The sequence below is a fragment of the Rhinoderma darwinii genome, chromosome 7 (genome assembly GCF_050947455.1).
Source record: "Rhinoderma darwinii isolate aRhiDar2 chromosome 7, aRhiDar2.hap1, whole genome shotgun sequence".
Taxonomy (NCBI): domain Eukaryota; kingdom Metazoa; phylum Chordata; class Amphibia; order Anura; family Rhinodermatidae; genus Rhinoderma; species Rhinoderma darwinii.
The window spans coordinates 134,623,447-134,650,295 of record NC_134693.1 but is presented as its reverse complement, the minus strand read 5'-3'; the positions used below and the strand labels follow the sequence as shown (position 1 = coordinate 134,650,295).

Sequence of the window (26,849 nt, the reverse complement as noted above, 5' to 3'; positions counted from 1 at the left end):
TAGCTCTATACATCACAGAAGTTGTACGGATTTGTAATACGCTCACATGTGCATGAACCCTTAGGGTACGGATTCCGCCACAAAATTCTGCCTCCCATTCATTTCAATGGGAGTCGGACGCTACTTTTTCCCACTAGCTGATTTTTTCAGCTAGCGGGAAAAAGAAGCGTCTTGCTCGAGCTTCGGGCGGATTCCGCCAGAACCTCCTATTAATGTCAATGGGAGGGAGGAATCTTCCTGCCGACGACAGGAATAGTTCCGCCACAGATTTTGCAGTTGGGCCCGCCACACAAAATCCGCCATGTGAACTAGCCCTTAGGCTGGCTATACACATTAGGCATGCCTGATGAAGACGCCGGTCCGGCGCCGAAACGCGTAGCATCCTTCTAATAAACCGTACCTTTATAAGCAGCGCCGTTTATCCCGTTTTTTCTCTTACTTCAATATTACTTTGGCATCTCCACGGGGATTGCGTCTGGGATTGGCAGCAGCTTATTGATACAAATTACATGCCGGTAATTTTCCACTGAACAGGTGAGCATTTATGTACCGTTTTTTTGCTCCTTATACTATTGATCACGCTACTTGGCGCCGTGTCTCCCTTTTTGCTTTTTTTCCTAGTACATTAGGCAGAGAGCGTTCATGTATTCTGAATGGGGAAAGAGGAGTAAGCCGCTGACAGACAGTTCTGGCAAATACGGATGCACAACCGAAGACGTCTGCAATTGCGGACAAGAATAGGACAAGTTCTATATTTTGCAAATCATTTCTACGGCCCGTACACCCATCCGTAAATATACAGAAAGGTGTCCGTGGCCTATAGAAATTGATGGGTCCGTAATTACGGATGAAAACTACGGTCGGGTGCATGCGGCCTAAATGTTCTATATTATCAGCAACAAAACCTGCAGCGGAAAAAAATATTTTCATGCACAAAATGGGGGAGATTTATCAAAACTGGTGTGATAGAGAAAAGCGGAGCAGTTTCCCATAGCAACCTATCAGATTTCAGCTCTCATTTGTCAGAGTCTGTTTGGGAAACTAATGCAGTGATCTGATTGGTTGCTATGGGCAACCTTCCACTTTTCTCTTGCAGGGTTGTAGAAGGGATAAACTGTGGGTTTACCTACATGACTATATGAGATAATTGTATATAGCTATTATATCCAGCTAATTTCCTCACAGATGTGGCAGCTGTTCATGGCAGCGCTTTGGCCATTAGGGAACAAAAGGGGTTAATATTAGAGGTTGAGCGACCGCCATACTTTTCTTGGAGACCAATTTCCAAGGCCTTCAAAAAGGTTCAGTGAAGTGATTAATAATGCAGAACAAAACAGTCATAAAAGGGGGGAAACCGGACACCGCGCAAGGGTATAATGAGGGAGGTAAAGTGCTCTGTCCCATGTTCTCGGCTTTGTTCCTCACCTGCGGGGTGAAATTACATACAACAGAATGGTGTGAAGGCATAGACCATAGCCTTTCACCCTAAAATGAGAAAAATCCCAGTGTATGTAAGTCCTTGAGTCGTCCTCTTCTGTGCAATTATTAATAATTATATTCAGCACTTTCTGAGTGAAATCCAATATGGCCGCCTTTAGAGCTCCCAACTTCCCTAGAGAGAGACCTGAATGGCAAATCTACCTGTATGCGTCGTATGTGTCCATATTGCTGCTTAACTAGACAGGTTGTTCAGGACTCCGGAAAGCTGGGTGACAGACACTTTTGATGCTGTCATTTAATATAAGTTGTCAGCCAGCTTTACCAGGAGCGGCTAAAGATAGGAAACGGCTGAATGGTATTTTTGACAATTTAAAGGAAGAGAAAGACTCAAGAACTCAATATTTACAGGTGAATTTCCTTAATTTTATTTATTACTATAGTGAGAACCATGGCAAGTGCGCCCCCCGCTTCTGGAGGACTAAACGACATTCATTAAAAATCAGACTAATCAATTTCTATTGCTGCCATGTAATACTGCATTAACTTGTAGTTCCCTTGACAATAACAGACACAGGACCCTTGAATGAACATCACCTTTAGGGCTTATTCACACGAACATGTATTACGTCCGTGATACGCGCGTAAAAATCACGCGTGTCGCACGGACCTATGTTAGTAAATGGGGCCGTTTAGACAGTTCGTGATTTTCACGCATTGTATGTCCGCTGCGTAAAACTCACGACATGTTTATATACTTGGCCGTTTTTCGCGCATCACGCACCCATTGAAGTCAATGGGTGAGTGAAAATTGCGCACGGCACACGGAAGCACTTCCGTGTGACGTGCGTGATTCGCGCAACAGTAGATAAAGAAATTAAGGAAAAAATAAAAGCACTTCCTTCATTTCTTTTCTAAACTTGTCATAAGCATGGCATATGCGTGAAAATCACGCAGCCACGCAGCACATACTGATGACACATGCTACTGCAACGCGTAAAAAACGCAGCGTTTTTTGAGCACGCAAAACGCACACGTTCATGTGAATAAGACCTTAAGTTCATTATCATGGCAAGCATATTAACCTAGCATTACGTGCTGGGATATGGAATGAAAGTGCCTGAAGGAAAGACACGCAAACATGGGAAGAACATACAAACTTCATGCAAATGTTGCTTTGGTGCCACAACTCATTGCTGCAAGGCATGGGTTTTACTTTCTCATGGAGAAGCAGATATCACAATGTCTCTAAGGGAATGTTCACACAGAGTGTGTTCAGTCGTTTTTCGGGCCGTAAACGTCCCGAAAAACGACTGAAAAATCGGAAGCAGAACGCCTCAAAACATCTGCCCATTGGTTTCAATGGGAAAAACGGCGTTCTGTTCTGACGGGCCGTTTTTTTCGCGGCCGTTTTTCAAAACGAAAAAGAAATGCATGTCACTTCTTCAGCCTTTTTTCGAGCCGTTTTTCGAGCCATTTTTCATAGACTCTATAGAAAAACGGCTCCAAAAACGCCCGTTAAAAACGCAGCAAAAAAAATGCCCTGAACTAACATCATGGGATCTATGAATCCAGCATCTATGATTGCAAAATTTCGGTCTAATTACATTCACCTGAATGAGGGCTTAAGGCTGGGTTCACACTTATTTTCTGGGTTTTGGTTGTTCTACTACATCATAAGAGCAGAACAACAACAAAAATTAAAAATGCCGGATGCGTTGTATGCTGAACACCACGGCGCCCGACAGAACCCATTGACTTTTAGGCTGGATTCACAGGAGCATGTTCGGTCCGTAAAGGACGGAACGTATTTCGGCCGCAAGTCCCGGACCAAACACACTGCAGGGAGCCGGGCTCCTAGCATCATAGTTATGTACGACGCTAGGAGTCCCTGCCTCGCTGCAGGACAACTGTCCCTTACTGTAATCATGTTTTCAGTACGGGACAGTAGTTCCACGGAGCGGCAGGGACTCCTAGCATCGTATATAACTATGATGCTAGGAGTCCGTCTCCCTGCAGTGTGTTCGGTCCGGGACTTGCGGCCGAAATACATTCCATCCTTTACGAACCGAACATGCTCCTGTGAATCCAGCCTTATAGTTTCTCTCCAGTTTCTGTCATGGTGTCTCTCTATTTACCAGGAAAAAATAGCACCATTTTTTCCGCCATTTTGTACCGGATCTGTGAGGAAGGCCCCCTAACAAAGCCTCAAGAGCAGATGTGTATGAATATTTCTTTGATACCCAACACCCAAAATAATATGTAGCTTAAAACAACTGGGCCCCCATATCCCCCAACTGTCCTGTTTTGTGTGGGATTTTTCCATGAAACGGACCTCAATGAAGGTACGGCTTATGCAAATATGTGAGAAAGCAGACTTTTCAGGATAGTTTTGTAGCCGTTTCTAGATAAAACGGTTGTAAGGCTTGATATTGTTCGGCGAATGGGGATTCAAATGTTGTGTGGTAATTTACTGGGCCCCTGTGAAATTTACAGGGCCCATCTGACTGTCACTTTCTGTTGTATCACAGTTTAATGCTACAATGGTTTCTATACATTATACTAGTGAAGAACTAATTATCTATAGTAACATAACTCTCAATATTGTGTAGTAATCATGATCTACCATCAGGCTCCAGGGCCCGAGTGCAACGCCAACATCTGCACCCCCCAAGGGGTCATACCACTGCTGAAATGATCCAACAACACAATGTAGATTGCAATGTGGAAAATATTCTGGAGGAAACCAAAAATAAGGTCAACGGGGGAATTCCATGTACTGTTCAAAGAGCTACCAGTGTTGGCACAGCAGTGGGGTCTGGATCCACGCTCTGCCAGCACCATGATAATTGTGCAATCCATAGCACCCATAGCAATTACAATCAAAGCACAAATTGATTCCATGCTTCATTTTCCCAACACTTTAGGCAACAAATTCTGTTTCATGCCCCGTGTGTTTTTGAATACAAATAGTTTTATTTTTTTCTAATTATATGAATTAGTTTGTTTTTGTGGAAGTTACTACATTTTGTAAGAGGAAAAAAAATCTGACTCATTCGGTCGGTTGAGCAAGACGTTCTTGCCCAAGCAAGTGAAGGAAATAGAAACGACACTAAACTAACGCTAAACTTTAGAAGGAGTTTATATGATTAATAAATCTGTCGCATCTTCCCGCTGGCCATGACTGTCGCCGTGCGCCATCCATTCCTCCTCCCAATTGGACATAAATAAAAAAATTATGCTCACCCTACTACTGCTCTTCTCCAGACTGCGCCCCCTCAGCATGCCGTGGCTCATACAACGTCCTGACGCCGAGCAGCGCCGGGGCGTTATATGTGACGCGGCACTCAATGTCATCAGTGCTGTGTCACGTACAACATCCCGACGCTGTCCTGACGTAGCATGCTGGGGACCCAGAGAAGCCCCTTTCCACAAAAGTGGCGAGGACGGCGTAAAAAGGCCCTTTGTGCAAATTTACAACTCCAGAAAACTGATATAGTAAGATTGATAAATTCCCTCATAGTCTTAAATGGAAAAAATTTGTCTGCCTTCAACCACCACTAGGGGGAGCTTACTGTATAATGTGTTATTATTGAGTTAAATGTAAGCAGTAAGATGCATTAATATGGATTTCTCCTGTCCAATCTGGTTGTTTCCCATAGATAAGTGGTGTCAGTGGTATCTTGCATTCACTTATCTCTATGAACAGCTTATTATAACACCTATATAAGAGTTAAAGCCGTTTTAGACTGGCCAATTATCGGGCAGACGAGCATTCATGGGACGCTCGTTGCTGATACTTGCCATGTAAACAGGGCAGCGATCAGCAATCAGCAGATGAGCGAGCAAAAGCTTGTTCATCTTATGATCATATATTAATATTATCATTGTCGGCAGCAACAGGGAGGTGCGATAATAATGTATGGGGACGAGCGATCGGAGTAACGAGTGCCCGTCCATATACATAGCTGCTTGTCACAAAAGCAAACGAGCGCCGATCAACTATGTCTCGTTGATCGGCGCTCGTTGCACCGGCCAAAATTGTCCGGTGTAATAGGGCCTTTACTGACACATATTTACTACTCAGAGCAGCAGTTGTCATATTGGGTGGAGTGACGCTTTAAATTTCCAAATCCTCCTGTGCATCTGGTTCCTTGACCCTCGTCTCCACCTGAGCTGGTCATTGACCCCCTTTATCTCATTGTTCCTATACCACTTCCCATTGCTGACTATTATATGAGATCAGGCACCTCTATCCGCATATCTGCACATGTCTATATTAGATTGATTTACGGGTTGATTTATGTGTACACAACACGTAGCGCATAAAGGGAGAAACACCACAACTTCCTTTTTTTCCACCCTACAGTTAATAGTCGGCCTCGTAGTCTTTTTTTAGAAGTCTACAGGTATTTTGTAAACCCCCTGGATGCTTTCAATACTAAAATAGGGGACAGTCGCCCGAGTGGGAGTTGGATTGCATTGTTATACGTCCATACCACCATAGAATACACTGATAGGGATCAATATAAATATAGAATACATATGGATAAAAGAACCAACATTTAAAGGGATTGGCTCATGATGAAAGTTGCTCATTTCCATGCATCGGCCACTACAGGGTCCGTGCTGCAGTCCCCTACACAGCCGTGCTGCAGTCCCCTGTACAGCTGGTGGCTAGGAGCACTTCCGTGCAGGGAAACTTTAAAGGGGACACAGCGCTAAGCCAGCACCGCGGCTCCCTTATTCTCAGGATTAGTGGGGTCTCACCAATCGATCATAAAGTAATGGCATATCTAACCCCTTTCAGAAGTCCCCCAAAAAATTTTTTCACCTGCAGAGCAGCTATTTTGTTAGTCAGGGATATAAAATCCCTGTTGACTACAGCGTTCCCTCCATCTCGTAGGCAGGAACACCTGTGCCACCATCTACGAAGCCCCACTAACCCATCAGTACAATTCACTGTAAGGGCTAACTACAGTTCTCTGCTCCACCAGCATCAAAAGAATGTATATGTGGCAGTATTATTAAGGTTATTTGGACAGTGTATGGTGGCATTATTTTGGCACTATATGAGTGTATTTTGTGGTCACTGCGTGGGGTTGTCATGTGGGCACAATAAGGTGGCATTGTTTGGGCACAGTATTTTACCAATATGTAGTACTGTTATTCAAGCACTATAAAATGGTGTTATTTGGGCAATGTATGGCATTATTCTAAATGCACTATATGGCGCAATTATTTTTAGCTAGCCTGTTACCTATTATCCCTTTCTGTCCCTCCTTAAGGATAGTGGGCCACACAATATTTCACCCAAGGGCCTTCACAGTCCTTGATCCGGACCTGTCTGAGGCGGATGTAGAAATTCGACAGTTTAACTCCGATCCACGTAACATAGCTGGAGGGTTGATTACTGTATAAAAGCAACATCCCTGGGTATGTGTATATGTGTTTATGAGACATGTGAACAGGACAAGATGGTGTATGCAAACAGCGATGATGAGATCCACTGAATAAACCGTTTGACTGCTGTAAATAAACAACGTCAATGTTGTCACCGACTCGTCTAGTCCTATACAAACGCCAAAGTTCTCCTTCACATCTGTGACAACCCCCTAAAGTGTCAGAGTGTCACTACTTTACCCTCTGGACTGTTGACCACATACAGTTATCAATTACGCAGCTTCATGTATTATTAGTGACGCTGACAACCACCTTAATTTGGAGGAAATTAAGTTGTCATAGCCCTGCCCCTGTCCCTAACGTGTAGGATCCTGAGCGGTGCAGTCACACGTGGCAGATTTTTTTGCGGAAATTCTTGCGACCAAAAAACTAAATCTGCCATGTGAATCCACCCTTATCTTGCCATATATTTTAGACATTCCTCCCGACTCCTCCATTCACAGGCACGATCAGCTCGGCTGAGCGTGCATGTGTTCCCAGGGAAAAATCGTAACTAATAACAGACAAAAGGATCGGCATGTTGAAATTCAATATGCCCGACTTTTCTCTCCTTCAACATCTGCCGTCAGGGGAGAGTCGGGACGCCGCCACACACATTAGACGGTCGGCTGGTCTTGCCATAATTGTCGGGTTTGGCCAACATACATCTAATTTGTATGGCCACCTTTAGGGCAGATTCACACGAACGTTGCGTTTTTGCGCGCGCAAACAACGCAGCGTTTTGCGAGCGCAAAAACCATTTGACAGCTGCGTGTGTCATGCGTGTCTGATGCGCGGCTGCGTGATTTTCGCGCAGCCGGCATCATAGAGATGAGGCTTGTTAACGCCCGTCACTGTCCAAGGTGCTGAAAGAGCTAAATCTTTCAGCACCCTCGACAGTGAATGCCGAACACAACAGCGAAAAACCTGTAAAAAAAAAAAGATAAAGTTCCTACTTACCGAGAACTTCCCGGCCGTTGCCTTGGTGACGCGTCCTTGGTGACGCGTCCTTGGTGACGCGCCTCTCTTGACATCGGGCCCCACCTCCCTGGATGACGCAGCAGTCCAAGTGACCGCTGCAGCCTGTGATTGGCTGCAGCCTGTGCTTGGCCTGTGATTGGCTGGAGCTGTCACTTGAACTGAAGTGTCATCCCGGGAGGTCGGACTGCAGGAAGGAGACAGGAGTAATCGGTAAGTTAGAACTTCATTTTTTTTTTTACAGGTTAATGTATTTTGGGATCGCAAGTCACTGTCCATGGTGCTGAAACAGTTTAACTCTTTCAGCACCATGGACAGTGACTATCTCCTGACGTCGCGTACCGATAATTTTTTTGCCGGGATCGGCCAAAACGAGTTTGGCCGAACCCGGTGAAGTTCGGTACGCTTGTCCGGCTTCGCTCATCGCAAAGACACTCCGTTTGGATGTTCGGAAACAGAAAAGCACGTGGTGCTTTTCGGTTTTCATTCATCCTTTTCACTGCTGTTGCGCGAATCACGCTCGTCCCACGGAAGTGCTTCCGTGTGGTGCGCGTGATTTTCACGCACCCATTGACTTCAATGGGTGCGTGATGCGCGAAATACGCAGAGTTATTGAACCTGTCGCGCTTTTTGCGCAGCAGACAAACGCTGCGCAAAAAGCACGGACTGTCTGTACTGCCCCATAGACTTGTATTGGTCCATGCGTGCCGCGTGAAAACCACGCGGCCCGCACGGACCGAATACACGCTCGTGTGAAGAACTAAAGGATATCTTCACTCACACTTCAGTTTTTAGAAAGTAGGATCAATAAACTGGAAGTGATAAACAGAAATATAGATAGATATAAAGACTAAAGGATCTGTTCACACATGCAAATCCGACACATATTTATTAGGCCCAGTTCACACAGAGTTTTTTGGCGCTGATTTTGATGCGGAAAGTCCGTCAGAATCAGCACAAAAAAACTCAGTCTGAAATCGCCCACCATTGATTTCAATGGGAGGCAGAGGCATTTTTTTTTTCTCCGGGCGGCTTTTAGCCACCAGACGCTCGTTTCTGAGCATTTTTTGTGACGGTTTTGTTTGCCCGCGGTCCTCAATGGCCGTGGGCGAAAAATGCAGCGAAAAACGCAGTGAAAACCGTGGCAAAAAAAGCAGAGGAATTTTGAGGCAGATTATTTCTGCCTGCAAAAAACTCTGTGTGAACTACGCCTTACAGGATTCGTAGCAGAAATCTGGGGCTGGCACTCGAATTTCTGCTGATGTGCAACGGATCCGCGTGAGGATTAGCCCCATTCAATAGAGCTAATCCATGTCGGGCTATCTTCACGTCTTTTTCTGTATGGCATTCGTGAGAATAAGTAGCATGCCACTTATTCTCAGATAAAAAAAATTCCGCTGCTCGGAACGGGGTTACAAAAACCCCATTAACATGCAGAATGTTAGCAGATTAGATGAGAATCCATGTTGAAATCCTAATCAAATCCGGAAAGTGTGAATGTGGATAGATAGATAGATAGATAGATAGATAGATAGATAGATAGATAGATAGATAGATAGATAGATAGATAGATAGATAGATAGATAGATAGATAGATGTTCATTCATTAAAATGCACCCATTAAAGAATAAGAGAGAACACAATGGGCTCAGTGCTCACACTTGGGATCAATGCCTCTTTTAAACTTCTTCACCTTTGCAAATTCTTTTAGAATTCTTGAGATGAAAGTTTAACCAAGAAGTAGTGAAGTGTTCAACCGGAGATGTTTCATTAACCCTACCCCGGCCATCCACAATAAATCATGTCCTTGAATTAGTCCAGTACTCCAGTAATCTGTTCCTTTTCCATACGCCTTGAGATGGTAAATGGCACCATTTGTTTTCACAATGATTCATACAAAATCCATAAGAAAAATCCTATCTGCTCGGAGGTACAGTATGGGCCCATATAATTCTATAGGTGCCATATTACACATCCGTACAACACAGATCCAGATAAACATGTGCGTGAGGTCTTAAACTAGAATGAAAACTTTGGCAGAGCGGGGGTCTGTAGCATTGAAGTGTTTGATGATTTGAGTTAATCACATATGAATGCAATTTATTTGGGGGTAGGGGCAATTATTCTTCAAGTTTGACAATTCTTTTCCTTGGAAGTAAAAAACACCTATATGCATGGATCTTATGTCTACAATCATTTTTTTTTTCTTTGATCTTTACTAAAACTAAATACGGCCTGTCCATAGTGGACAGCCCCTTTAAATCAGTTGCCAATAGCAACCAATCAGGTTGCTGCTTTTGATTTTTAAAAGGGACATCAGAGATATTTAGGGTGAAATCTGATTGGTTGCTATGGACAACCCCTTTTTAGTGGCCTGGTCTTAAAGGGGTTGTCCAGTTTCACCAAACTAATGGTATTTATTTAGTATAATTAAACATTGTATAGTTCTCAAATATACTTCTCTGTATTAATTCCTTCCGGTTTTTTTTAAGATCTCTGATTACTGTTATTCCGTATGAACATTCATTGTTTATTTCCAGTGGCTAAAATTCTGTCCATAGTCATGTGATGGTCACACAGGTGCACAGGTCGTTACAGGATGTGTATCAGAGCTGTGCCTCCTAACGATCCCGTCACCTGTGTGACTATCACATGATCATGGACAGAATTGTATCTACTGGAGATAAACAATGAATCTTCCTACTGAAAAACAACAAGCAGAGATCTTGAAAATTGTGAGAAAATAATACAGAAAGTATATAGGAAAATTGTATAACTTTTAATTATACAAAAAATACCATTAATTTGCTGAAACTGTACAACCCCTTAAGGCACAGGCTGAATGTGGACGGGTGCAGGTGCTCAGACCCATTGTGATGATCTGGGGAAGCTACCCGGCGTGTAAGCATTACACAACGTTCACTGGACATCCTGAAAATCGTATCTAGCCGCATGTAGAAAAAAACGACCTTCACTTAATTTTGTATCAGTGGAAATGAACTTTTTTTTCTAGCCCAATTTCGATGAGACGCGCTCATCGGAGCCTTCAGTATATTCTTCCACCTCCTTGAGTGTTTTACATGTTTATGGAAAGGTTTTTCAGACAAAAGTTCTATTGCGGGTCAAAAGGTATTACACTATTTTGTGTATAGATATGTATATAGATGTATTAGTAGTAGCAACCACGTTAATTTGGTATCAACTTTCATTTCTATGAAGTAAAACCAGAAAACTAGAAGTGATGAACCAATAGATATGTATTTTAGATAGATATGTCAAATATATTAAATAGAGAGACCGATTGAATGATATGTATGGGGTCAGCTAAGGTGACATACTGTATGGGGGTAGCGAAAGAGGCAATATACTGTATGGGGCATTATACTATATGGGGGCAGCTATAGGGGCATTATACTATATGGGGCAGCTGTGGGGCATTATACTGTATGGGGGCAGCTATGAGGGCATTATGTTATATGGGGCATTATACTGTATGGGGGCATCTGTGTGGGCATTATACTGTTTGGAGGCATTCTACTTTATGGGGGCAGCTATGGGACATTATGTTGTATGGGGGAATTTGTTTTGGCATTATACTGCACTATACGAGCATGATACTGTGTAGGCTGAACTGGGTTGGGATTGGGTGGGATTAGAGGCGTGGCTTAAAAAAGGGGAAAAATCCCGCTATGCGCGCCGCATCGGTTGTCCCTCTTTGTGATTTTTAAAAGTTGTGAGGTATGAGATAAATATTAGATAGATAGATAGATATGAGATAGATAGATAGATAGATAGATAGATAGATAGATAGATAGATAGATAGATAGATAGATAGATAGATAGATAGATAGATAGATAGATAGATAGATAGATATGAGATAGATAGATAGATATGAGATAGATAGATAGATATGAGATAGATAGATAGATAGATAGATAGATAGATAGATAGATAGATAGATAGATAGATAGATAGATAGATAGATAGATAGATAGATAGATAGATAGATATGAGATAGATAGATAGATAGATAGATAGATAGATAGATAGATAGATAGATAGATAGATAGATAGATATTAGATAGATAGATAGATAGATAGATAGATAGATAGATAGATAGATAGATAGATAGATAGATAGATAGATAGAAATGAGAAAAAAAAATCATCAGTTAATGAGTTCCCTTTTTGTCGGTAAGAATTTTCAGTTTCCCTCCTGGTAATATAGTCCTGCCCTCAACGGTAGTTTTGAGAAGTACCAGGCATAAACCATTGTTTGCCTGCCACACCCCTGTGACAAGCCTGCTTCCGTCTGTCCGCACATGGCATTGCCAGCCATGATGATTCCTTTACAAACGGAATCCTGGGCACAGGGGAACTTTAGAAAGAAAACACCTGGGTTGTTGGGAGCGTTCACTCGTGACAAAGTGATGGGATTGTCCTCGGGTTTCACCTTACATGATCTTCCCACACAAAACACCTCTCCGCAATTAGCCTGGCTTATTGGGGGGAGGGGGCAACAAAGGAAACTTGTCCTTCTTCTATATAATTCCCACAGGTGGCAGATCTATCTATCTATCTATCTATCTATCTATCTATCTATCTATCTATCTATCTATCTATCTATCTATCTATCTATCTATCTATCTATCTATCTATCTATCTATCTATCTACCTCTCCAATAATCCAGATCACAAGAGTCCAAAATTCCTGGTAATCCAGCACTGAGCAAAAAATAGTCTAATCTAAATGGCCAGAAAATCATCGTTGCCAGATTATCAGAATTGTACTGTATAGTCTATCATACATGTTATAGATCATGCAATATACCATAATTTAAAAGTCATATGGAATAACCAACACCATTTACTATTATCATACACTATACTCATTCTTGAACTAGCCACAAAGGGTTAAGAATGAATGGAGCGCCAGCTGTCACCCCGCTCCTTATTACAACTTTCACTAGTAGATAAGGAACATCTGTCCCACCTGTTGGCCTAGTGTCCCATTGTCTGCAGGTCTCATGCCACCTCTTTGTACACAGGGCATTGCCAAAATATAATGGAAAAATCTTCTAAACCAGGAATTGTTTACTTGTGTCCTAGAGCTACTATACCAGGCCTGACATGCCCTGGCACCAATGCCCTGGCAAGGTGGTGCCTATCTGCCCAGCGATTGTGATTACAAGGAGGCAATTATTGCTATTCATTATTGGTTGCCTTCTAACCATAGAAGCCGCATTCACACCGGGCATTTCTTGGGCATTCTTGCCGCTGAAGTAATTTTCACAGAGTGGCACTTTTGCTGTGTTGCTACTCCCATTGCCTTAAAAAACCCACAATATCGAAATCTGTCGTTAAAGCAGTACGTTCAGTTTGATATGCTGTACCCTACATGCGGTTTCAATGCCACGTTATTGCCAATGTGTGAACCCGGCATTATGATAGCAAAACAAATATACATTTTTCAAAAGACATTGTGATTATGAGGTTAATAGGCCGGTAATTATATGTTCAATGCAGTCTTTGTTCTTGGTTGCAGCCTTTCCCATACCTGCCTAAAGGAATCATTTGCAAAACTGAACCCATCTACCAATAATGTGCAGGTAAAATCAGCATGGAAAGTGTTAATCTACAGCAAATGCATTGTGCAATCAAAAAGTGATCGTTCCTACTTACCCGTTCTGGGCTCCGTCTAATACCTGTTGGGACGCATTGTGTCTTTATATTGCCTCTCGCCCACACCCCTCCTCCTACACCTCCTGCCCTCTACAAATTTATCATCCTCCAATCACGCTCACATCAACTTCCCCTTTTACTCTGTGGTGAAAAAAAATAATCACTTTTTCTTTGAATGTCCCCGGCAGAAAAGTTTGAATGACTTTTATATTTAGTAAGGACTCGCGTTCACACTTGCGGTAAAATGGTGATTTGTATTAGTGTCTATCTTTCTTACATCAGTAATTCAAGTGGCCTCCTTCTACCCTTAGAGCAGTGTTCCCCAACCTGTGGTTCTCCAGCTGTTAGAAAACTACAACTCTCAGCATGCCTTGACAGCTGGAGCACCACCATAAACCATGCCAGTTTATACAGTGCCAGCTAGACAGTGACCCCATAAAAAATAACAGACAGAGAGAGAGAGTCCCCATACATTAAAAGCCAGAGAGTGTCCCTATAAACAGTGCCGCCCAGAGAGTATCCTCATATACATTGCCATCCAGAGAGTTCCGCATAAACAGAGCGAGCCAGGGAGTATCCTCATAAACAGTGCCGGACAGAGAGTGTCTGCATAAACAAAGTTGGCCACAAATGTCCGCATAAACCGTGCCGGCCAGAGAGTGTTTCCATAATCAGTGCCAGCCAGAGAGTGTCCGCATAGACAGTGTTGACCAGAGAATGTCCGCATAAACCATGCCGGCCAGAGAGTGTTCCCATAAACAGTGCCGGGTAGAGAGTGTCCCTATAAACAGTATCAGCCAGAGAGTGACCCCATAAAATGGGACAGCCAGGAATGTCTGCATATGCATTGCCAGCCATAGGGTATCTGCATTAACAGTGTTGGTCAGAAATGTCTGGATAATATGTCAGATATAGAGTATGCCCATAAACAATGTCAGAGAGAGAGAGAGAGAGAGAGAGAGAGAGACACCCATAAACAGTGTCAGACAGAGAGTGTGCCCAAAACCATTTTAGCCATAGAGTATTCCTATCAACAGTGTTAGCCATGGAGTATCCCGACCCCGTCAACAGTTTCAGCCAGAGAGTGGTTTCATTATCAGTGTCAGTCAGAGTGTATCTCCTTTGACAGTGTCAGATAGAATGGCATCATCGACAGTGTCAGCCAGAGAGTGCCCCCATAAATATTGTCAGATAGAGTGTGACTCCATAAAAAGTGTTGGCCAGAGACTGTCCCCATACACAGTTTCATATAGAGAGTATGCCCATAAGCAGTGTGTGTCAGAGAGTGTCCCCATAAACAGTGTTAGGCAGAGTATTCCCACAACAGTGTCCGACAGAGAGTATCCCCATAAACAGTTTGAGACAGAGAATGGCCCCATAAAAAGTCAGCCAGAGAATTCCCCCATAAACAGTTAGCCAGAGAATGCCCCCATAAACAGTGTCAAGCAGAAAGTTCCCCCGTAAACAGTGTCAGTCGGACAGTTTCTTCATTAACAGTAACAGCCAGAAAGTATCTCGTTCAACAGTGTCAGCTATCGAGTGCCCCATCAACAGTTTCAACCAGAGAGTGCCCCTATAATTAATAATGTGTTGGCCAGAGAGTGTTCCCATACAAAGTGTCAGATAGAGAGTATTCCCATAAACAGAGTCAGAAGAGAGTGCCACCATAATCCGTTTCAGGCAGAGAGCGTACCCATAAACAGTCTTAGACAAAGAATATCTCCAATAATAGTGTCAGCCAAAAAGTGTTCCTTTAAACAGCTTTAGGTAGAGAATGCCCCATAAAGTGTCAGACAGAGAATCCCCCCATGAAAAGTGTCAGACAGATAGTGTCCCTAAAATTAGTGTCAAAGAGCATCCCCATCAACTGTGTCAGACATAAAGTGTCCTTGTAAACTTTTCAGCTAGAGAATGCCCCCATAAAAGGTATCACATATTGATTGCCCCATAAACAGTGACAGAATAAACTGTTCAGCAAAAGAATGCCCCATAAAAAGTGCCAGTCAGAGAGTGTCCTCAAATATATGTAAGCAAGAAGTAGGGGATAGGTGGAAGGTAGTATGACTGAAATATCAGACTACTCACAGGGTTTGTTTGTAGTCTGTAACCATGGAGACACATATATGCATAGGAGCTGTAGACACAAAATGGTATAACATTTTTAATCACGGTTATTTGCAAAGTTTACTCATTGTTCATTTTAGATGCAGTGGAGCAATACAAAAAATAGGCGGACAAGGCAAAGATTAGTACAAAGGTGGACATCGCCTTTAAGCATGGCATCGTTGATCCCGTAATGTCACATATTAAACAAGAATGAAAATGTAAATCTATATTTATTATATTTTTTCCAATATTTCAAGGCTCAATCCTCTTACACATTCATAGCATTTACACTTAACCATATCAATTGTTCCATAGCTGGAATAGTATGAGCTAAACCAGCCAATCATAATCTTGGAATATTATAGTGAATTATACCACCTAGTGGGGGGAAACTGTCATTCCAAGTATTGGGCACCCTTTTAGAATCTATGGCAGTGGTCTCCAACCTGTAGCTCTCTAGCTGTTAGAGTACTACAACTCCCAACTGGCCCTCTGGTTATAGGATTTTCTAAAATTTGCATATAGCACACAACATTTTTCAGCCCTCTTATTACGAGACAGAACCCTTAATAGGGCATCTCGAAGATAATCTGACAAATATTAATCTACCACCGCCAAACCGCACCTGATCCTTCAATTAGATCCTCCAGAAAGTTTCCACGCGCATTATGATAATGAAGGAGTCAACCCTCTTGGCCAATCAGAAGAGGAAAAAAGGTTCACGTCATCAATCTCTGGTTGTGCAGACTTATGCATTTTTGAATGAGTCTAAGCAGTTGCAAGAAGCCAATATGAGTGCTTCTGATTGGCTGCGGAGGCTTATTCTCCTTCACTGGTATTGTGCTGAATTTAGAGGGTCTTTTGTAGGGCCATTTATTTAGTTAGATCCCATGAAGCCCCTGAATCTGTCTGAACTCATTACACAGCAGCCTCTCTGTTGGACTTTGGTTCTCTCTGTAATGCCGAGCACAGATACCATCAAACTGTCAAAGATAATTTCCGTCTTCTTATCTAAGAGGTAGCAGAGCGCTGGTATCTGTTGTCCATAATGGCAAACAGAAGACAGTGGCGAATGGTACTGCAGTAAATGGTGCATATGTGTGTGTGTGTATATATATATGCCCCTATGAGAACTGTAATGGTGGCCATATTGCTTGTCATCCAGCTTTCCCAGAACCAGATATGATTAAGAAAATTTGAGTTTTTTTTTAACAGACTTTAGTGCCGCAGCACCTGTCTGACACAAAGAATATTTAATTGCCGCTAGGAAGATGCCCATTAATCATGGGGTGTAGATGTTCGGGCGCAGTCTTCAATTACACATTGGCTGTCGCACACCTCTATAGAAGAAAACAACAGCCTGTGCCGCCTGTTGAGGATGGCGGTGGGCACTCTGGGATAGGAGATGTCCCCAAGCAGGTGACGACTTATTATTGGTATATTGTTAAGGGTGGGCGGATACATCACAGATGGTCCCTGTAACCGACACTCTCATTATCCTGGTTCCCAGGAAAACTTTTCTATACAAAACAGGATTTATTTAACTCCTTCACTGCCATGGGAGGGTCTTATATCGGATATAGAGCTGCATACCCTCTTGTGTATTCATGTATATATTATATAATGTCGCTCCTGTAATGTGCAATTCGTCCTAAAATGGAAAAATTCCCAGTAAATATAAGTCCTTGATTTGTCCTTTTAATGTTTTTAAACATTATGTTCAGACATTTTTTTTTAGATATATCTTCTTTTGGGACAGCTGGGTGACAATTAATATGGTCACCATTAGCTCCCATTCGGGTTCTCATCTATCTTTCCTCATTGACAAATATGACTTAGGACTCATGCACATGGCTCTACATTCATCGTTCTATTTTCCTGAGTAGGCAGGCACCAAGGATGGCCACAAAACCACTGGGTTACAAGAAAAGGTCATTAAACCCTAATCACAGATCACAAAATCTGAAGGGAATGACACTTAACCATGACCTTAGATGGCCACTGGACATCCAGGGATGGTGAATTAACACAAAGGATCTTCACGGAACCCTTAAAAAACAAGTTGATCACCAGGGAAGACCACTAGATCACCAAGGACAGCAACTAAACCACTTTATTATTATGGACACTAAGCCACTAGGTAGGCAGGATTGACATATTGTACCACTGGGTCTTCATAGACTCTTCAGGGGTGATCATTGTATCTCCAGAGTTGGTCAATATCCATTATCAGGGATGACCACTGGGCAGGGCCGGCTCCAGGTTTATGTGGGTCCCTTTGCGGGGGAACTCACGGCAGCAGTAAAATGGCAGAAAACGTCACTTTGTGCCCCCATATAGATGTTAGGTCCCCAGTTTGTACCCCCATAGATTTAGTTGCCTCTGTAGATAGTGCCACACAGCCCCCCTCCCAGGTAGTGCCACACTGCAAATTGTGTGTAGTGCCACACAGCCCCCCTTCCTGGTAGTGCCACACAGCCCCCTCCTCCCAGGTAGTGCCACACAGACCCCCCTCCCAGGTAGTGCCACACAGACCCCCCTCCCAGGTAGTGCCTCACAGCCCCACCCACCCTGGTAGTGCCACACAGACCCCCCTCCCTGTACGTAGTCCCTTTGGGGTTCCCTCTAGGAGTGGAATCCCCAGCCAGAGCATTGCCGACGCTCTGGCTTGGGATTCCGCTTCAGGAGAAGCAACCTGATGTCACTGTCCATATATGAACAGTATTGTCAGGGGCAACTCCAGAGCCATAGTCCCGGGCAGAGCACTACTAGCATTCTGCCTTGGACTCCTGACATCACTGTCCATATATGGATAGTGATGTCCAGAGCAGAGCTGAAGTCCCAGGCAGAGCCCTTCTAAAGACTCTGCTCTGGGGAAGCCCCTGACATCACTGTCCATATACGGCTAGTGATGCCAGGGGCAACCCTAGAGCCAAAGTCCCAGGCAGAGCGCTACTAGCACTCTGCCAGGGACACTTCTCTGCTCCTGACAACACTGTATATGGACAGTGATGTCAGGGGCTTCCCCAGAGACGGAGTCCTGGAGCAGAGCCGCTAGCGCTCTACCTGGGACTCCTTCCCTCTTCCTGACATCACTGTCCATATATGGACAGTGATGTAAGGGGCTTCCCCAGAGACGGAGTCACAGAGCAGAGCCGCTAGCACTCTGCCTGGGACTCCTCTCCTCCTGACATCACTGTCCATATATGGACAGTGATGCCGTGAGGACGGCAGCGTCGGCCCCCCCAATGGTAGTGGGCCGCGGCACTTGCTAGAGTTTGCCGGGTGCTGACGCCGGCCCTGCCACTGGATTTTCCAGTCTGTCCAGTAAATCGCTACATCATTAGGGATGACCATTAGATCTCCGATAGGTTGATAAACCATCAACAGAAATGGTGTCCACTGGATTTCCTGGAATGGTCAGTAAATCACGCGGTCATTATAAATTACTTCTTGATCTCCTAGGATTTCCAAAAATCATAAAAGAATCTTCAGGGATGCTCACCAAACCAGTTTATTACCAGGGAAGACCACTGGATCACCAAGGATTAAAATGAAACCATTTTATCACTATGGACACTGAGTAACTGGGTAGGCAGGATTAAGACATTGCACAAGTGGGCCTTCATAGACTCTTCAGGGATGATCACTGTATCTCCAGATATGATCAGTAACCATCATCCGGGATGACTATAATGTTTTTCGGGATGATTAATAAACACCTACATCACCAATCAATACTTCCACATTTCTAAGGATGGTGATTATATGACTGGGAGACATGAAAATGGCCATTAAACCATTGAGTCACTTGGAATTGTAAATAAACCATCATTGATGATAACCACTGCATTTTCCAGGATGGTCAGTAAATAACTAGATTATCAGGGATGACCTCTAGATCTCCAGTGATGGTCCATGAACCATCAAAAGAAATGGTCAGTAAATTAGTGGATAATCAGAAATCTGCATCTCCTAGGATCGCCAAGAAATCACAAAAGCATCTTCAGGGATGTTCACCAAAACAGTTGATCACCAGGGAAGACCACTGGATTCCCAAGGATGAAATTAAACCAGTTTATCACCATGGACACGAAGCTACTGGGTATGAAGGATCAAAAAATTGCATCATTAGGTTTTCAGAGACCGTAGACTGCTCCAATGGGCAAAACAGACTGGGCATTAGATCTAATAGTATCACAAAGTAGTGCCAGGTAAGTACTATACACCTGTATGTTACCGAGCCTTGAAGCTCAGCCATCGAAAAATGAAAGAAAAATTTATTTTGTCATCATTGAACATGGTAGTAGGTTGGGATTTTGTATTGAAGGCCCCAAAAATATGTCAAGTTAGCCAGCACTGGTCAATACTCAGGTCCTGCTTCGTTGCGTTTCCATAAAAGCCATTAACCACCAAAACACTGAGCTGGCAATGTACTTAATTACTATGATAATTATAGGATGAATTTCAACAGCAGGACCATCTGCCCCATAAACATTGCTTCACGAGCGTCTAACCTGTCAACAGGAATTATGATTAACGATTTTGTGGTCATGACATGGACATTTCGTCTTGATAAATGAGATCAGAATGTCGTAAAACCCAAGATGTCCAAGACCTAGGTACTTTCCACACCTCAATGGGTCCATTCCTTGCATACTGGGAAACCAATTTGCAGCCAACCGAAGCGAAAAATTTTTATTTCTTGTAATGATGCCTGGTTTGTGGAAGAATTATGGGAGCGACCATGCATGGCGAGATCACTACACCTGTCCATCTGCCTCCATTCCCATAACTCCCCTGAACTTAGATATGAGAGTGTCATATTAACCCTTTCATATCAACCATATATCATTTTGCTGTCTAATTACGGTAATGTGTATGGAAAATATATGGGATCTGTTATGTTAGTATCTTTGAATTTCCAGACTAATGGTTACCTTGAGACAAAGATTCCTACAACCCTGAAGTCCAGGATTCTCTTAGACCCCATGCACACGACCGTATTTTTCATCCATCCGTAAATACTGTACGTAAATACGGATCTGTAGTCATTTATAGTCATCCGCAAATATACGGAAGGGTGTCCGTACATACGATCCGTATTGCATCCGTAATGCATCTGTAATGCATCTGCAACCGGGAGAAACCTAGGGTAATCCCCTCACGTTGCATCGCAACGCTTCCGTAATTAGGGAAGCACCCATAGACTTCTATGGAGAATTCGGGCCGTAATTACTGACAAAAAAGGACATGTTCTATCATTTCTACGGAACGGACAGCCCATAGAAATGAATGGGTCTGCAATTACGGTCTGTAATTACAGATGAAAAATCCTGTTGCTCCGACATTTTAATTTCAGATTTTGTGTACATGCTGGACTAGTAAAATCAGGTACTGTAAATTGGACTTTTATGGTAGTGACTGTTTTTGTTATCTTTAATATATTTGCATAGAGGTTTGAACTATTGTTTTTGGCTGCCTGCAGCCTTCACAAGGAGGCGTTCATTGCAAACCTATTTATGCAGTACCCGTTGAAGTTATGGTTGCCAAAGACCCTTCTTGACCCAGCAATCTGATCCTCCATCCTAATCCTTTTAAATGCACTTTGTAGTGCCCATACTGCAGTAACAGCAGCATAGTGGTGTTCATACTGTAGTACCAGCCCCATAGTAGTGTTCATACTGTAGTACCAGCCCCATAGTAGTGTTCATACTGTAGTACCAGCCCCATAGTAGTGTTCATACTGTAGTACCAGCCCCATAGTAGTGTTCATACTGTAGTACCAACCATTTTGTAGTGTCAATACTGTAGTACCAGCCACATAGTACTGTCCATACTGTAGTACCAGCCACACAGTAGTGTTCATACTGTAGTACCAATCACTTTGTGTTGCCCATACTGTAGTACCAGCCACATAGTACTGTTCATACTATAGTACCAACCCCATAGTAGTGTTCATACTGTAGTACCAACTGCTCTGCAGTGCCCATACTGCATTAACAGCACCATAGTAGTGTTCATAATGAAGTACCAGCCACATTGTAGTGTTCATACTGTAAAACGAGCCACATAGTAGTGTCCATATTGTAGTACCAGCCACATAGTAGTGTCCATATTGTAGTACCAGCCACATAGTAGTGTCCATACTGTAGTACCAGCCACATAGTAGTGTTCTTACTGTAGTACCATCCACTTTGTAGTGTCCATACTGTAGTACCAGCCACATAGTAGTGTTCATACTGCAGTACCAACCATTTTGCAGTGCCCATACTGTAGTAACCACAGTATAGTAGTGTTCATACTGTAGTACCATCCACTTTGCAGTGCCAATACTGTAGTAACAGAAGCATAGTGATGTTCATACAGTAGCACCAGCCCCATAGTAGTGTTCATACTATAATACCAACCACTTTGCAGTGTCCATACTATAGTGTCAGCCACATAGTAGTGTCCATACTGTATGCCAGCCACATAGTGGTGTTCATACTGTAGCACCAGCCCCATAGTAGTGTTCATACTATAATACCAACCACTTTGCAGTGTCCATACTATAGTGTCAGCCACATAGTAGTATCCATACTGTATACCAGCCACATAGTGGTGTTCATGCTGTAGTACCATCCACTTTGCAGTGCCCATACTGTAGTAACAGCAACATTGTAGTGACCATATTGTAGAAACATCCAAATAGTAGTGTCCATACTGTAGTACCAGCCATATTGTAGTGTTCATACTGTAGTACCAACTGCTTTGCAGTGCCCATACTGTTTTAACAGCAGCGTAGTAATGTTCATACTATAGTGTCAGCCACATAGTAGTGTCCATATTGAAGTACCAGCCACATAGTAGTTTTCATACTGTAAAACGAGCCACATAGTAGTGTCCATGCTGTTTATACTGTAGTACCATCCACTTTGCAGTGCCCATACTGTAGTAACAGAAGCATAGTGGTGTTCATACTGTAGTACCAGCCCTATAGTAATGTTCATACTATAATACCAACCACTTTGTAGTGTCCATGCTGTAGTGTCAGCCACATAGAAGTGTCCATACTGTAGTACCAGCCACCTAGTAGTGTTCATACTGTAGTACCAGCCACATAGTAGTGTTCATACTGCAGTGCCAACGACTTTGCAGTGCCCATACTGTAGTAACAGACGCATAGTGGAGTTCATACTGTAGTACCAACCACTTTGTAGTGTCCATGCTGTAGTGTCAGCCACATAGTAGTGTCCATACTGTAGTACCAGCCACCTAGTAGTGTTCATACTGTAGTACTAACGGCTTTGTAGCGACCATACTGTAGTAACAGCAGCATAGTAGTGTTCATACTGTAGTACCAACCGCTTTGTCGTGCCCATACTGTAATACCAGCAACATAGTAGTGTTCATACTGTATTGTTAGTCATGAAGTTGCACCCACACAGTAGTGCTTACCACGTAGTATTGCCTATACATTACTACCAGCAACATAGTCCTGCCAATACTTCTGCTCAAATGCCTCCATTTGCAATATGGAGGTATAGGAAAGTGGTTTGAACCATTTCATCATCCTAGTCTCAAGTATCGGTTCTTTTTGTATACTCTTTATGTGTGAGACTGTTGGTTGACAGATGGGTCTCATCACCTGACCATGAAAAGATGCTCTGCCTTCAGATATAGGAGAAGGACTAGCCTTCTCCTGCTGCCATTGAGCAGTGGTGCCCTCTGCGTACGGTCTGCTGTTCATTGCTCAACAATAACTGTAACGGAAAGTGTAAAAGTGTCTAAGTCTATGTTCACACCTGCATTCTTCATTTCCTTTGTTCTATTCCATTATAGGAGCAGAACAATGAAAAACACAGCAGTGACTGATCCGTCGTATGACGGACACCAACTGCGCCCAACAGACGCCATTAACTATAATGGGTTTCTGTCATGGCGTCCATCATTATACTGGACAACATACCGCTGCATTTTTTATACTGACGGACCAGATGTGAACACATAATAAATTTGGAGCACGCATACACACCATTTTGTTGCCACATTTTGACCTAGCCTTTTAGCGCATTTTGCTTTGTTAATCCCCCTTAATGTGCTAGTAAAATGAGATTAGAACATGTAATAATAAACTCAAGAGGGAAGGTTATCAAAACTGGTGCAAAGGAAACATTTAGTAGTTGCCCATAGCAACCAATCAGGTTCCAGCTCTTATTTTTCCGAGGCTCGTTTAAAAATTAAAGAAGCAATCTGATTGGTTGCTGTAGGCAACCGCTCCACTTTTTCTTTGATCAAAACGACAGTAGTGCAGTCTCCCAGCCTGTTCAACTCCTGACCACAGGAGGGCAGCAGCGTGAGCCGGCTGATGCTGTCTACAATGGATGTTTTCTATGATAAGTGTCATGCTTTGGCGTCCATGCTGTGTGTACAAGGACATACACTGTGTAACGCTCTGGTCATGCTCCTGCTACTTGTATAGGTAAGAGATTAACGTTTATAGGAGATTCTGTTTCTATGGCTTCTCTTTCCTATGTGGTGCATGGATTTAGCTGTATTTTGCACTGAACATTCCCCATTAGATTGTCAGCTCCGCAGCTCATATGCATTTTGCAGGTTTGGTAGTTTCAAAGCTGAATAAAGTTCATTATGAGAATTTATATATTACACTGGAGGCTGGTGACAGTCCTGAGGTGTGAGGGAATAGGTGCCTCGTGCCTCAGTGATGTGGCCTTTGATGCTCATATGTTTTAATGTCAAATGTTATGTAATGGGTGAGGGGGGGTTTAAATAGTGACACCCCCCTCCCCCCCCATTGCAGTGTTTGTAATATATGTCCATTTTCCATGCAGCATCTCCTATATTTGCTCATCGGTCGGGGGTACGGGTGGGAGGGGGACTTACAACATGTGATGGAATTGTTGAACCCCTTATAAAAATGCATATACATCCGCCAGGCTCTATAAATCTACAGCAAGAGCCACATTCTGCTCAAATCAATTTTTATTATTTCAGGAAACCGCGCCACTCTTGTCCACAGGCTGTGTCTGGAATTGCAGTTTTGCCTCATTCGCTTGAATCGCAATGAGCTGCAATATCAGGCACAGATCATGGACCAGGTGCTGTTTCTGGGGGGAAAAAAGACTCCGTAGGATCACACAAAGGTCTGGGAAGCTAAGATATGAGGAGCTGTTTGCTGAGTTCTCACACTGTAGATCTGCTGAGTGTTACAAGTTGTCACCAGAGCTTTTCTTTCACTTACTGATCAAAATGGTGACTCTGCCGGAGGAAGAAGTGTAAGGCCCCTTTTACATCACATTTTACCTCTATGTTTAGCGTGTACGCCAGAAAAGCTCCCGGCGTAAATGCTAAATGTGTCCACAGGTTGCATTAGCCCGATGGAGTTCAAAAGTGTGTCCTTTTGGCCTCTGGGCTGGTATACGTCGATTTTATTTATTTTTTAAGGCATTCAATAGCGTAGTGGACTATTCTATGCCATACAGCAGGATTCCTTGAAGTATAATGCGCGTTGTACGTTTTTGTTTTTTTTTTAGCATGGGAGACTTAGGCCACTGTATGGGAGTCTTAGGCCACTGTATGGGAGTCTTAGGCCACTGTATGGGAGTCTTAGGCCACTGTATGGGAGTCTTAGGCCACTGTATGGGAGTCTTAGGCCACTGCATGGGAGTCTTAGGCCACTGCATGGGAGTCTTAGGCCACGGCACGGGAGTCTTAGGCCACGGCACGGGAGTCTTAGGCCACGGCACGGGAGTCTTAGGCCACGGCACGGGAGTCTTAGGCCACGGCACGGGAGTCTTAGGCCACGGCACGGGAGTCTTAGGCCACGGCACGGGAGTCTTAGGCCACGGCACGGGAGTCTTAGGCCACGGCACGGGAGCCTTAGGCCACTGCACGGGAGCCTTAGGCCACTGCACGGGAGCCTTAGGCCACTGTATGGCATACATCACAGGCATCTGTTTAACATACACAACGTGGGCTTTTCAATAGCTTTTGGGGTCGTCCAGTCATAAGAAATTGATGGCTTAATACCTGATTGGCAGGGATGCCGGGAGTCGGATATCCACCAATCAGCTGTTTTTGCTCGTACGAGCGCTGCTTTCCCTTTATTCCTTATTTGTACTGAGAATCGTCGACACGCTTGTAGAAGTGGTTCACAGTATTAGGGCCTGTTCACATGAGCGTTGGCTTTCTGTTCCGGGGTTCCGTCTGAGGTTTCCGTCGGGTGAACACCGCAACGGAAAGTCAAACTGAAACCACAGCTTCCGTTTCCGTCACCATTGATATCCGGCAGGTTTCCATTTTAACGACGGAATCAATAGCAGAGTCGACTGCGCTATTCCGTCAAAAAGACGGAAACCTGCCGTAATGGTGGCGAACGGAAACCATTAGCAATGTCTTCGTCACCATTCATACCAATAGTAACAGAAACGGAAGCTGTGGTTTGTTTGACTTTCCGTTGCGGGGTTCACCCAACGGAAACCTCCGACGGAACCCTGGAACGGAAAGCGAACGGTGATGTGAACAGGCCCAAAGCCAGTCAAGTGAGTAGGAGGAGGCTGTAATACTGTGAACCAATACTACAAGTGTGTCGGCGATTCACAGCATGAGCAGTGACCATAAGGCTGGATTCATACACCCTATTTACGGACGTAATTCGGGCGTTTTAGCCTCGAATTACGTCCGAAAATACGGCTCCAAAGCGTCGGCACACATCTGCCCATTCATTTGAATGGGTTTTACGATGTTCTGTGCCGACGGTCATTTTTTTTTTTTTTAAAAAGACGCCCACGTCAAAGAAGTGCATGTCGCTTCTTGAGACGTAATTGGAGCCGTTTTCCATTGACTCCATGGAAAAACAGCTCCAATTACGTCCGTAATGGACGCCGCGAAAAACGCCTGCACATGCCATTACGTCTGAAATTCCGGAGCGGTTTTCTCCTGAAAACAGCTCCATAATTTCAGCTGTAATCGACGCTGCTGTGTGAACATACGCTCATAAAGAGGAAGCAGCGCTCGTATGAGGGCCACGGCCAATTCAAAACAGCTGGTTGGCGGGGCTGCCGGGAGTCGGACGTCCACCTGTCAGATGTTGATGGCCTATCTTGAAGATGGGCCATCAATTTCTTATGACTGGACGACCCCTTCAAACAGATACTATATTAGTCTTTGGTGATGGTTGCCACTGTTAGGCTGGGTTCAC

The 26,849-nt window shown here is 43.7% G+C and overlaps 1 protein-coding gene across 2 annotated transcripts in view; it reads left to right on the top strand.

Moving 5' to 3' along the window:
- Positions 1 to 1,713: 1,713 nt before the first annotated feature.
- Positions 1,714 to 26,849, top strand: part of NDUFAF3 (NADH:ubiquinone oxidoreductase complex assembly factor 3) — a 31,342-nt gene continuing 6,206 nt past the window's right edge. The window contains exon 1 of one of the 2 annotated variants that reach the window (XM_075831738.1): positions 1,714 to 1,848. The gene's annotated coding sequence lies outside the window, so the exon portion shown is untranslated. Of the gene's footprint in view, positions 1,849 to 24,003; positions 24,111 to 26,849 lie in introns of those variants that run through there. The other variant, XM_075831737.1, reaches the window with a different exon arrangement.